The sequence below is a fragment of the Papaver somniferum genome, chromosome 9, assembly GCF_003573695.1.
Source record: "Papaver somniferum cultivar HN1 chromosome 9, ASM357369v1, whole genome shotgun sequence".
Classification (NCBI taxonomy): domain Eukaryota; kingdom Viridiplantae; phylum Streptophyta; class Magnoliopsida; order Ranunculales; family Papaveraceae; genus Papaver; species Papaver somniferum.
Genome location: NC_039366.1, coordinates 7022921 through 7037398, shown reverse-complemented (window position 1 = coordinate 7037398; position 14478 = coordinate 7022921). Strand labels below are relative to the sequence as shown.

At 35.8% G+C, this 14478-nt stretch overlaps 2 long non-coding RNA genes across 4 annotated transcripts; one reads left to right on the top strand and one right to left on the bottom strand.

Annotated features, from left to right (window-relative positions):
• Positions 1–3263: 3263 nt before the first annotated feature.
• LOC113313766 lies at positions 3264–7022 on the top strand. Of its 3 annotated transcripts, none has more exons than XR_003342028.1 (8): positions 3264–3382; positions 3481–3646; positions 3733–3808; positions 3932–4077; positions 4680–4750; positions 4985–5108; positions 5689–5934; positions 6228–7022. It is a non-coding gene; the product is annotated as an uncharacterized LOC113313766 (long non-coding RNA). The 3 variants fall into 3 exon arrangements; XR_003342027.1 differs by having other exon boundaries at positions 4978–5108; XR_003342026.1 differs by having other exon boundaries at positions 4680–5108.
• Positions 7023–11645: 4623 nt separating this feature from the next.
• Positions 11646–14478, bottom strand: LOC113309179. The gene is made up of 3 exons (XR_003340433.1): positions 12972–14478; positions 12164–12565; positions 11646–11759 (listed from the first exon to the last, which is right to left on the bottom strand). It is a non-coding gene; the product is annotated as an uncharacterized LOC113309179 (long non-coding RNA).

Here is a 14478-nt window from a genome sequence, read left to right as displayed (position 1 = left end):
GGTGTTGATATGGATTAGGAAACAGCAAGAAGATGGTATTGCTGTGATGATAAGAAGAGAGTTTGGAAGGTGTTGATATGGATTAGGAAACATCAAGAAGATGGTATTGCTGTGATGATAAGAAGAAGATGTTGGAGCTCGAGAAGTCGTGGTGATAACGAGGGTTCTATAGAAGAAAGACCTATGTTGCTGCTCCAAGACCTGGTGCAAGCTTTATCCGTGTGAGTCTACACGGAGGGACGAAACGAGAGTTTCAAAAGAAAAAAAAAAGTTAGGGTTCTGACGTGAATCGAAGTTAATAAGGAAACATGGGTTGATTGAACTATTTTTAGAAGTCAACATAAAAAGGAAGTTCGGTACGTGAGATTCAAACTCGTGAAGGAGCTTGGCAGTGAATGGATGATGAAGGTTCGCTGTAATCGGCCATGGAGTTGGTACTCATTAGACGAGATATAGAAGTTCCAGTAGAAAAACAGGGAAGCTTGAGTTCAAGTTTGGACAAAGAAGCAGTTGGTTGATTCTGCTGATGATACAGAAGCGTGACTACATAATTCTCACAGTTGGACAGAAGTGTTACTGGGAAATAGTAACAGAATGGGTGTTACAAATATTAGTGTTACAGTTGCAGAAGAACTGTTGCTGTCGAACTGTTACAGAAGTGTTATAGATTGTGAGTAAGTGTGACAATGGTGATATAACAGTAAAGAAGTGTGATAGTTTCTGTTAGAGGTGTTGCAGAAAGCTGTTCAACATGTTGGAAGAAGTGAAGTGTGGTTGAAGAGTTTGTGGCAGAAACTTAGAGATCCTACAAAGTGTGGCAGACTTTGTAAAGACGACAAGATTGTGAGAGAATCTTGAAGAACAAAGAAGTGTGAAGGTTTCGCGAGAAGTGCGTGACTGGAACAAGAGAGAAGAAGAAACAACATTCATGTTGTGAAAAAAAAAAAAAAAATCAATCAGCAAGAGGTGATGAGAAAAAGAACAACAATAATAGGTTAAAATTCTATGAGTTGTCGAGAGAGTACACAAAGTATTCTATCGAAGAAACCAAGAAACCAAGAGTACAAGAAGTATTCTACCGAAGAAACGAAGAGGACCGAAATGTCCCTAAACTACGAAGAGGACCGTAATGTCCTAAAACTATAAAGATAGGACCGAAATGTCCTTAAACTACGAAAAAGATGGGACCGTAATGTCCTTAAACTACGAAGATGGAACCGAAATGTTCTAAAACTATGAAGATGGGACCACAATGTCCTTAAACTACAAAGATGGAACCTGTATGTTCTAAAACTACTATTGGGACCGAAAGCGTAATGTCCTTAAACTATGAAGGGGACCGAAACGTCCTTAAACTACGAAGAGGACCGAAAGATGTCCTTAAACTACGAAATTGGGACCGAAAGCGTAATGTCCTTAAACTATGAAGGGGACCGAAACGTCCTTAAACTACAAAGAGGACCGAAACGTCCTTAAACTACAATCTGAAGATTTTTTTTTTTTTCGCAAAAGCATTGAAAAAAAAAAAGAGAAGAAAACCGAAGTTAAATTTCCCTAAAGATGGGACCGAAATGTCCTTAAAATACGAAGAGGACCGAAATGTCCCTAAACTACGAAGAGGACCGAAATGTCCTTAAACTATGAAGGGGACCGAAACGTCCTTAAACTACGGTCTGAAGATTTTTTTTTCGCAAAAGCGTTGAAAAAAAGAAGAAGAAAGAAGAAAACCGAAGTTAAATTTCTTTGGTCCAAGATGGGCATTCGTGATCTACATGCTCCATCTTGAGGGAGGGTATTAGGAAATAATATAGGAGTCTATATTTAGGAGATATACATTTTAAGGAGTTTGAGTTATATTAGGAAAGTGTCTATGTTTAGAGTTTTATCTTAGGTAGGAAAGTGCCTTGAGTGGTCGTCAAGTTTGTGAACAATATAAATAGGCTGTTAAGCCATAAGAATTATACACCGAATTATTATCGATGTAGTCTTTTACGCTTCCGCGTTTATGCTCTCCTCTCTCTTGCTCGATCCTTAACATGTTGCTTTTCTTGCGTTTTCGATCCTGTTATCACTCGGCATTTACGGAGCCTTCTCCCTCATTCAAGCGCGTAGCGTAGTTTAAAGCCGTGATCCACCTCTCATGTACAACATGTTGGTGTTCCATCTGGCATTCGCTGCTACTTGATTTTGCAAGTTTTTAAGCATATTAATAGTTTATATTTTTCTACCATCGACTTGCCGTGAATACCGATCGTTTAGGAAGTTTACCCTCATCAACAGTATACATCGTCATCACTCATCACTATACTTTGTATGCTTCTTGCTTATTATGGCCTCTTGATATCATTCGACACCGGACATCCTTGAGAGCCTTCAGGTGATCATACTACGGATGCTATTCTAAAGATTAGGATTCTTTTTCATGGTATTGATAAGATGGGTACCAGCTAGAGATTATTTTTTTTGTTAAAATTGCTTATAGAGTTATTTCAAATGACACTCATGAGGTTTCTTCTATAAGAACTCCAATAGGAAATCCTTGTGGAATTTTTGTGTGGAAATTTAAACATAAGTGTGTTCATGTTAAAGAAAGATTATCTAGGAACAATGCTAATATAGATTCTACGTCCTTTATGCTATAATCCAGGTGAATATTTACATCACTTGTTCTTAGAATGCCCTGTTACTGTTAATATTTTTAGAGCAATTGATTTAAATATGTTGTTGAGATTGCAGGTTATAGTTGGGTTGCATCCTGGTTCGATCATGATGTCCAAACTAGGGCTAATAATATATCTCAATTATGTATCTTTTGTTTTGTTATATGGGAAGTGCGGAAACACAGATGCAATGTAGTCTTTAACTGCAGGCACGTTGTGAATCCGTTATCAAAAATGTGAATTGTCACATGATGTTCAAGTGTGGAAATCAAGATGCAAACTATGTAGCTGATTTATTAGCTAAGCATGCTTTATATCTATCTGAGATGCAAAAAGTTGGCTATAGATGTACAACCATTTTGGCTAGAAGAGCCTTAAGACTATCTATGTAGTTTTATTCATATCAATAAAAGTCTTCCTTTCATATTTAAAAAACAAAACAAACAAATAAAAAACAAACCTCAATATTGGATTCTAACGCCCCAACCAATTTATTAAGGCAAACCTATTATCATAACTTTCTTTGACTTTAATTGACCCTTGACTTACTATTTAGCTCCAAACGAAAACCCTTAAAACTTATTCTTTTTCTTCATCCCCTTCCTCTAACTCTCTCTCCCTTCCGCCGCCATCCAGAACCACAGATGGCACCTGGTTTTCGTATGGGATTCCGGTGGAACAACACTTTAAATTGATCGCAGCATTGTGATATCTTCTCTCAAGTAAGATTTTGTCATTATCGACCTTATTATTCTTTGAACAAATATTCCATTTGTTGGTTTGAAAATGATGAAATTGAGATCTCAAGTGTTTTCTAAAGGAATTTTGAAGCTGAAATTGCTTGATGCATACATCTCTAGATACATATTGTTTCATCAATCGATTGGTCATGAAGATGTTTTTATTGATGAGGCAAAAGGTATTCTTTCACTTGAATTCCTAATCTGGTTCCAGGAGAGAAAGCTCTTTTTAGGTTTTCAGTTCAGGTAACTGATTTTTTTATGACACAATTGATCTAGTGAAGTAGAATTATGCTTGCTGAATGATTAGCTAAGTGACTGTGTTTTTATAGTGATTGAAAAGATGGCCAAGTGACAGTGGTTTGATTGGTATTGGAATTCAAGTGAAAGAATGGCTATAGCTCCAAGGTAATTCATTTGTAAATCCTAGGTTTTAGCTCTCATTAACATCTTATTCATCAAATCCGCTGCCTTCAATTAAATTCAATTTGGTTTTCATGCCTAAGTTTTGAATGGTTCTTTACTATATAGGTCATGAATCAAGTGGAGGAGCCCTTTTTGCTTATAATTGCAAAAAAAAAAGAAGATTCCTTTTTTTGCTCATAATGCCCTTTACAATTGCAATTATGATTTTTCCTCTCCAAAAAAGAAGTTTCATTTCTCCACAGTGAAATTCGGTATGCTAAAACCCAGCATTGAGTTTATATGGTTTTGGTCCATTGTTTAAGGATGCACTTTGTTTTGAATGTGACCAACTGTATTTGTTCACTTTGCGGTGCAAAGTATTTTTGGTCGATATGGGTGCTCTGTCCACTTTGTAGGGTATCTATCCTTTCAAATCATCTTGTATTAGCTGTGGCAATGCTTAGGGATGCTAGTGAAGGAGGATTTAGAAGTTTATTTGTGTAAGGTTTTCTGAGTGTCTTGGAATGGGTCTATTACTTCTGCATCTGGAAGTTAATGGAAGATCTGTATCACTCATATTTGTATTTGTTTTTTGAGTGTTGACGAAGTTTGTACTTGTAGGGTTTTTTGGAGTTGGAGGTAACTATACCGTGTAGATATATATATTCCCCTAGAGCTCTCAGAACCTGCGTCCTTCATTAGCTACAAACAGTGTACAAGAATAAGACTTGTTAGCTTTAGTTGCGGTCCACAGTGATGCCTGGCTACCTGTTGTATGTAGACTAGGGCATTACTTGCTCCACCAGTTATGTTCATATTTGGTTTGGTTTTAGCTTTCTTGGAAACACACTTATTTTTGTTCTCTGTGTTTTAGACCCTACAATCTCAAGAATCAGAAGAATGGATAGACTATTAATACTACGGCAATGCTTCTTTCAAGCCATGGTTAGTTCATCAATTTAATCTGACATGCGTAGCTAAACTATCACTAGATTAGCTATTCTGGTTAAGTCTTACTCTTGCGTCAAAATACATGCTGCGAGACAGGCAGACACTACTTTATGTGAATCGATTGGCATATACATATTTTTGGCTGAAGTACACCAGAATGAGATTGACTCAGAATCATTCATGTCTAACTTTTTGGAACAATGACAAGTCTATAATATTAGTGGACAGGGGGAGTGCTATGCGGTTATGACAAAGATGTTTGATGAGTTCCAAACACTGCTTAAAAGTTGTGGATAGCAAACTTCATCAACTAGCTGAACATGAGATGAAAAGGAGTGATCAGATTACCAAGGTATGTTAATTTTTATTTCGAGAAAATAAAAATAAATATGTACAGCATCTTACTCCCTACGATGAAATTTGTGCAAATATTGTAGATTGCCTTGGATTACAACACATCTAATCATATCTCTTATTCCCTCACTACTAGGATTCTTAGATTACATTGTCCTTTTAACAAGGTGGCCTAAAATCAATACTTATAGCGGAGGGTCATAATGTTCTGAACTTGCAGGTTGAATGTGGTGATCTCCACACAAAACAATTGGCTTTGCATTATAATGGTTAGTTTGCTAGATTTTTGGTGATGATAGACTACCTTAGTTTGAACTCAGCTGGCAAATTGGGTCTTATAACTTTCATAATGGTTGTTATGCTGAATTTAATATGGAGGAGCTCTTTTATACGTGGAGGCACGTGAATCACTGCACCTATAATTTTTTCTCTTAGAATCCTCTCGACAGCAGAATTCACTATGTTAAAACAGAACACTGATTTTTTTTGGTTTTGGGACATTGATTTACTTTGAATGTGACCATTTACGTAGGTCTCAATATTGATTGTGAACTATATCTGTCGACTTTTTTGTGCAGAGATACTGCTGAGTTGGGGTGTTCCATGAAAAAGACTAACTTAGGACCTGCATTAACTTATGTAGGGATGGTTTGCATGAAAAAGGCTGGTTCTCTTTAGTTGCAGTCCGCTGTGATGCGTGGCTACTTGTTAGTTACGCATTTTCCAGTATGAGTTCATTATTAGATTAGCTACGAGAGGACCCGCTAATTTGAAGAAAACTTTTTCAGCGAAGTAGTTTATGGACTGAAGAATCAGTAAACCAGGTCAGTTACATCACTACAATCTCTCTTTATTTTTTTCTTGGCATGCTTTTAATTTGTTTGGGAACCAACTTGGCTCTTTGAAACCGATGAATTTGCTGCATCTCAAGCATCTTGACCTCACCTCGCGCCAGCTTCTTGACCCAGCATTGCCATTATAAAATGCAATAATTTTCTGGATGGTCAGTTGGGTGTATGATTATCAGCTGACATCCTTTATAATGTGTTGCAAACTAAAATAGGAGCTTTTATCTAGATGGTTAACCGGAAATGTTGATACTGATGTTATGTGACAGGTATGCCTGCGATTGCTGCAACAAAAATACAGTCATCAATGTAAAAGTTAACACAGTCAAATATTTTGACGACCTTAACATTATTTGAAATTATGGATGCAACAAAAGCGATTGCTGCATATAAGCTGCCCAACTACAACTCTGGCAAGGTTGAGGTGCAATATTTCCATGATCATGCAACCGTCACATCAGCTGTTGGCTTGAACCAGTCCCCTGCGATTAATGTTACATCAAGAGTGGGTTCCAAGCATTGCTTTTGGTGCAGAGGCTAGTTATGATATAAGTGCAGGTGATGGCAAAGTACAATGCTGGTATTAGTGTGACTAGTCCAGACTATAAGCTTCAATTATTTTGTCTGATAAGAGGGATACAACGTCTTGATGTGTGGAAAAGGACTTTTGATGTGTCAGAGGTCTGCAGGAAGTTCTCCACCAACGAGAACACAATCACAGTAGGAAGTTCATATGCAGTTGATCCCGTGACATCGGTGTCAACAACCATGGGAAGCAAGTCCTTCTTGTCACTCTCTGGTGAGTTTGACTCCAAGGCCTTGGATACGACTCCCAGGTTCAGACTGTCCCGCGCTCTGAAGCCTTGAGTGATCAGTTTTCTGGATATTCATTGTCTCTAATTGATCTTATGCTGCTGGGATTCGTTGACCTTGCTTTTTGTTGGTGTCAAAAAAGCTGAAAATAAATAGTGCCGCACTTTTTACCTATATTTTTTTTTATGTTTCGGATGCCTCTGGATTTGTTTTGCTCAATTGTTAGGCAAATATAAGAGAGATGTATTTTCTTATAGACAAAATGTCTTGGTTTTCTGTTGACACTAGTTTACAGGACCAAATTGAAAGCAGCCGAGTGGTTCCTGGGCGAGTTTACTGTTCCGAGAGAGTTGTTGGTAGGGCTGTTCATGGTCGGTTTTGGTTCGGTTTCTAGCCAAACCAAAACCGAAACCAATACTATCGATTTATAAAAATCTAAACCAAACCAATCCATTAACCATTGGTTCGGTTTCCAAATGGTTCCAGCTGGTTTCGGTTTGTCCCAGTGGTTTTTGGTTAACCAATAATTTTATATATCAAACCAAAAGAAAAATTGCACAAATTAACAGACAAAAAAAATCGTGCCGATAGTATTGGTTTACACAAACAGATAATTTTTTTTTATCAAGAATAGTTAAAGCTTACTCTATATCTAGAGATCAAAAGAAGATATATACTCCCTCTGTTTCTGAAAGACCGTCCAACTTCCATTTTGGTATGTTTCAAAAATGTGTCCAGCTTCTGTTTATAGTCATATTTTTCAAATGAACTCTCTAACATACCCTTAAGTTTTATATATTCATAATTTCTATTTTAATGAGACCCAATCTAGAATATTAATGAAATCTGTATAATTAAGGAAAAAAATATATCCTTTTGAAGACAAGATATGTATGGTTCCAAATTAAATTCTTTATTAAGGTTATACTGCATAAGTATACAATCTTTATTGACACTGTTTCTATAAATCGATATGTTTTAGTTTCCTTTTTTTTTTTTTCTATTTACAATCCCAATACAATTTTTGGTAGTTTTTACTACTAACATATTTATTGAAATAAATTAGTCAAGTAATTAACGGTGGGAATGTAAACTACCATAGTCTCCTTAATCTCTTGACAAAGTCAAACCGGACTGTCTTTTGGAAACAGAGGGAGTATAATATATCTTAATTTAGTTATTGACAAACAAAAAAGAAGGAAGACGGGATGAAGAAAGTCTAGTAGCACTAATGGCCGAGAGAAGGAGAAAGAGAAAGAGGGAGAGTATTATAATGAAATATTGGATTTAGGGTTTCTATTTATCCTTTACATCAATGGGTAGAATCTAATACTTGTACATCAACGGTAGAAATAAGTTTAAAACTTAATCGGTTTTCCAATGATTTTTGGTTCGGTTTTAGCAGTTAAACCAAACCAAAACCAACACTATCGGTTTTCCACTTTCTACACCATAACCAATCCATTAGTAAATGGTTAGGTTTGGTTTCTTCCTAATTGGTCTGGTTTGGTCCGGTTCTAGCGGAAAACCGAAACCATGTTCGGCCCTAGTTGTTGGTCTCTCAACTGGTTGGCGTACCAGAATAGGCAAATATTACATCAATCATTCAAAAAGTACATAAGAAAATGTTTAGCCATGTTGGTGAATGATAGATTTCATCAGTTTCCAATACCCAATGCAAGTGCAACTCAATAAAATGCCAAATTTACAAAACCCAAGTTGCAGACTTCACTGAGTTTATTATCGGGAAATCAGTTCGGAAAAGTTTTTATGATCGAGAAATCAATAATCTTGTTCATCTCAGGTACTTATTAATTGAAGTACGTTGGTGCAACTTTCAAAGAACAGTTTTATCATTGGGAAATCAGTTCGGGAAAGTTTTTATGATCAAGAAATCAGTAATCTTGTTCATCTCAGGTACTTATTAATTGAATTTTTCTTCTGCGTTTCCATAATAGATCTGTAATTTAATTTAATTTATAATTGCAGGTGCAATGGCAAAAAATGTTTGCAATGAGATGTTTGAATGCACTAGTCGAGTTTTTGACGTATGCTGCGTTGGGGCAAGAACTTGTTGTCTGGGGCTAAACATGGAGCCAACTATGCTTATGCAAGATGCTTAGATAGTGACGACCGGACATGCATCTTTTTGTTAGCACTGATGGAGTCTTAGTTAAATTTCATAACACTTGGTCTAAGCGAAAAGTCAATGAAAGTTAAACTCTGATTATGTATTTATGTTGTTTTCGTGCTGGCTGATGCCACACTCCACAGAGGTACCTAAATTTGTGTGAGCATCCTGTATTTACATGATGTAGACTCCCTGGGGATCACTAACTTGTTTCATTGTTACAACAGATGCAAATTTCAACTGGCCCTTCAATTGCTACGATGTTAAAATTCAAGACCCGGCAAGAGAATCCTATTTTTTGCACTGCAGTTCTTTTATCATCAGAAATCTGCTATCTCCTGAACTCCTCCTGGAGTTTAACTACAAAATCCATGAAATAAAAAACCAGTTTAAACTAACTACAAAATCGAGATGATGTCCTCCTCCAGGACTGGGATATCCACCATGCCTGGTCTGTCATCCACCACATTCATTTCACTAGGGTTGGCAAGAAATTCAACACAAATCTCAGTGGTACCCAAAAACGGATAAAGTAGAAGAAAAGTTGGATTTTTTGTTTTATGTTTCATTCGGAAACAAAACAATTACTCGTCAACTACCCACCCATCAAGATCTCTTCTTTTTAATTATATAATTCAGAGAGAAGTTTCCTAGCAAGAACCCCTTTCATCACTTTTTTAGTGCTTCAATCTCAGCATCACCAACATTAAGAGTTTTCAGATCTGTTTTGGTCAAAGAAGAAGGTGTAGGTTTGTCTGGAGATCAAGATTTTTTTCAGTGTAAGAAACTTTAACACTTTCATTTACCTGTAATCTTTGCTTGTTAGCTTCAAATTTGTTTGTGTTTTGTTTTTTTAGTCTTCATCTTTTTAATGTACTGAGTGTATTAATTTGTTTTTGTCAATTGGGTTCGATTAGTTTATTTCCCTTAATTTTCTCACCGAGTAAAGTATCATTTTGGTGATTTTGAGCATGTTTTTGTATTTTACATGGGAATTGTTGTTGTTTGAAAGTTGATTTTTCCTCAAATCTGAGAATGTACGTAGTATGGTTTGATTTTGTTTTCTTGATTATGTAGATACTGATTATGTTGAGTACTTCTGCATGTGTAGTTGTTTTTTTGCTCTTGTTATTGTTTATGTGCTCATGGATGATGCTGTGTTTATGGAAGATATTGTTGGTTTGGATGATTTTGTTGGGGTTCGAAATAAAACCAACTTTTCAGGTCTGTAGTCTGTACTCATTTGGTGTGTTTGCCACTATGATTAAGTTCTTGATCTCTGTTATTACTGATTATTCTGAATGGAAACTTTTTCATTTTTAAGTTAATTTTTCTTCTAGCATGAGCAAGTTGGATTTTGAATGAATTTATTTGTGTTTGAAGTGAAATTATTGTATCAGGATTTAGTTTTCTTATTAGATCTTTATGTTCTGTGGTTGACACTGTTGATTTGCACTTTTCGGAAAACGATTGTAAGGGACTAGTAGAATATTTTTCTGCTGGGAGGTTGTTAATTACCTGATTTAGTTGTTTGAAATATTGTAGAGAGCTGAAAGTCGAAAGCCATACATTTCTGGGCTGTTGTGAACTGCGTGATTCTGTGTTCACTGAGTAATTGTGATCTGTAAATTCGAGACGATTTTTATTTTGTTTATGCTGAAATTTATTTGAAGACAGATTTTGTGTTTGATACTTTGATTTGATATTTGCTTATGTTTTTTCTGGTGTATTTTTGTTTGTTTTGTTGTTTAGTGTTAGATTGTTATTAATTGGAAGAAATTGAGCTTTTGATTTCAGTGGTATTGAAGACTAATGAGATGATTTCATATGTGGTGGAATTGGTTTCTCGAAGTATCGTATGTGTAAGTTATATTCATGGTAATAATTTGGTGACTTCATTTGTGACAGGTTCATAATGGATAAGAGTCTCAATTTCTGTGAAGAAGAAGACATCTCTCGTAGGAATGCGTACAAGACCCTCTTAACATTCGGCAGCCTCGGTGTCTTCTGCTTGATTCAAGCGCGTAAGGTAGTTGGAAGACATGATCCACATGACAAGCACAGCTTGTTGGCGCTCTATTATCTCGCTGCTAGTTTCTTTATCAACTTTCTAGGCGTATTAATAGCGCATTTTATTCTACCATCTCGGCGTGAATACCGTTCGTGCAAGAAGTTTACCCTCATCATCGGTTTTACGTCCTCAGCCGTTTGTTGGCTACTTTGTTATGGCCACTTTTTATCATCCACATACGACATTCAAGATCCTTAACCTACCTACTGGTCCTTTTTGCTTTCTTGCAACAGAAGACTTTATTAGTTAGTGCTATGAACTTTGTTTCAATGTTACTTATTATATGTCATGCTTGTCCGCACTCTTCTCTGAGTATATTTGTAGTATGTTTGGTTTATGGCCTAGCTACTAGCTAGCTAAATGCATGTTCATTTTCAGTGTTTGTAGCTTTTGTGTTACTTTTTATTATCACAAACAATGCGTATTTTGGATTACAAAACAAAATACAAGTAATTTGGGCGATGAAACATATTTTTGGTCTTTGGCCAAGACACGCCGCTATAAGTCACAAGAAAATCTGGGTCACAGTGATGATGATTATATTGAAAAGAGAAGAATACATGTTGAGATCCTTAGTTTAATACATACTCCATCAGTCTTAACATTAATATGTGCAGACGCATGTCCGGTCATCATCGTCTGCTACACATCCTGCATAAGCATAGTTGTCTCCATGTTTAGTCTCACAAGGAATTTCACAACAGATTCTTGCCCCAACTACGCATATGTCAATAACTCGACTGGTGCATACAAACATCTCAGTGCAAATATTTCTTGCCATTGCACCTGCAATTATGCTTAATCAAATTACATTATACTACAAGCTCCGTAAACCCGTCCAAATGGACGGGCCAGTTCATCAATTAACACAGCAGAAGAAGTAACATAGACTGTGTTTGCATCAGACTATGTAGAAAACAAATTCAAAGAGTTTATAATCATCCTATAGCCCAAAATCTCTTCGTTATTCTGACAAACGACAAATCAAGGCTCATTAAAGTACAACCTCAACGTTTTCTACATACCTTCTTAATTAATCTCATGTCTGAATGGAACAGATAATGGCTCCTTAGAAAACTTAATAACTTCAGGGAAATATCATGCCCAAATCTACCATTTTTTTTCCTTATCTAGTCGAAATTTTCCGTGTATGGCTAGATAGAAAAATTTTCAAGCCATTTGGGACATACCTTCATAAGTTCAAGGCAGAACTGAATGAATGATTACCAAAAATGTGCATCATCAACTAAATTAAGCCACTGAGAAGTTACTTGATGTAAAACAAAAGCAGCTAATGAAGGTCAAATACCTGCATCAATGAATTTTGTAATGTGACTCGCCAACGAATAAAATTTGCTATTCCCTTGCCAGTAAATCGACAATTCGACAGAATAAAAATGATTAAACAAAGTGCATGGACAGATACAGAGAGAAAATCATTCATATATTCACTTATAGATTGTCACGCGATCGTTTAAACATTTACTGCAAGTTCTGATTTGCACGGGCTCATTCAGTAATAGGATTTAGCATCGCTTCTCTTCGCCACGAAGATCGAGTATACACTTGTCACTTCTTTTATGGTCGATCATCTGTCAGATTGAAAATATGAACAACTAAGATATAATTTCCACATAATTTTCTTTAGCTCAAGCTAATTCAATTCTCTTTTAAATATACACAGTATAACCAATTATGCTTTTTTTCTTTTTCCATAGTATCATCAAAAGTTTAATTTCATGTATTCGCTCTCGTAATGGAACCTCGATCCTTCTACCGTTTTTCTGATTGAAGGAATTCGTCTTCCTCTTATACATTCCAATAGGTTGGAGTAAAAGAATGACGAAACATCGACATTCTACCATTTTTCTGATCGAAGGAATTCCTCTTCGTCTATTACAGTTATTCATGCCTATAGGTAGGAGTAAAAGAATGCAACCAAAATTTAAACTGTATACCGGAAAAGAAGAGGTAAAAGAAACTGGTATAACTACGTACCTTCTTCTCATTCTCCAATGACAGATCAGAATATTATATTGGCAGATTCTCGCCAGGTTTAGTAATGAACCTATCGGCATTCTTTTGTATTTGAGAATGTAGCGATTCTAAACACTGTCATTTGATTTTTCCGAGATGTGATTTGAACTCCTTATATCTGTTAACAAATAGAGATGCATGTATCTGTTCCGGAAACAACAAAATCATACCCATTTGATCCAAGAGCATCAATGGCTCACGTGAAGATATACAAAATTGACCAAAGGCTTTATATCGTGAGTGGTTGTTCTCACAACAACAATATCTTTCATAGCCGACGATGGCACCAACATTTTGTTGGTGCCATCATGAGTGTTCAGTCTGTTTGTTTAGTTGAAACTTCATGAGTGTTTGTTTGAATAGGAAAGTTGGATCGCACTATATGAATCCTTTCAAATCGGACATTTTTAAACTTTCAAATAGTCGTGTTTTTTGGATGATTACAGAATATATATTTAAACTTTCAAGTAGGCATGTCTTTTCAATAATTTTGAATGGACATTATTGCAAAATACAGAACTGTTGGTCAATGGATGTGTCCGTTAAAATGGTTAAGAGAAGTGTCGGTTAAAAAAAGTATTATGTGGTGCTTACTATGCGCTGATGTGGCACTATAATATTTCGGAATTCTTGAGAGTGAACATAGAGTTGACACATAAGCCTAAAGGATTCTCATTTATATAAAGAAGTATTGATTGATACTATTATAGCAATGTAGAATAAAATATCAATAGAAAGCTATTAATAACCTGAGTTGAACAAGATGATCATCAAGAAAAAGCAGCAACTCACAGCAGCTGGAGAAACAAGCTTAGCCATCTCTTTTTCTGTATAATTGTGTATGATCTCTTTTAGCACCCTGCTCAGAGTATTGTTATGGACATATACCACACAAATTAAGTAAATGCAAGGAGATACGGATACCACCCTCTACTCATGAATTCGTCGCAAAAAAACAGTTGATGTGATGCATGCATACGAATTAATCAAGGAATTACAGTCGCAAAATCCATATAACAAACTTGATGTAATCGAAGAACATACTATTTAACTCATTCTTCAAATTCAAGCTAAATTTCTTGGTAGCTCCAAAATCCTCTACTCATTCTTCAAAATCCTCTATATATATATATATATCGAGGATTTTGAAGACAAACTGATGATCATGCATTGAAGATTTTACACAAACACATATGTACAATATGGAAATTAAATATATATTAATTGGGTTAGTGAGTAAGATGTACTTACCAAATGATCCTCCTAGTCCCAATAGTAAAATTTGGAGATTTTTTTTGTTTAGTGAAGCAGGTTGGAACTGGAAAACAAACTGTAAGAAAGAAAAAAAAACAACTTAATAACTTGGTCTTCTCAGTTAATTAATTTGGAAATTATAGTAGGAGTAGATGAAATAGCAGCAAGTAACTGATAGAGGAAGAAGATATGTGCAGCCTGGGGAAAATTTCAA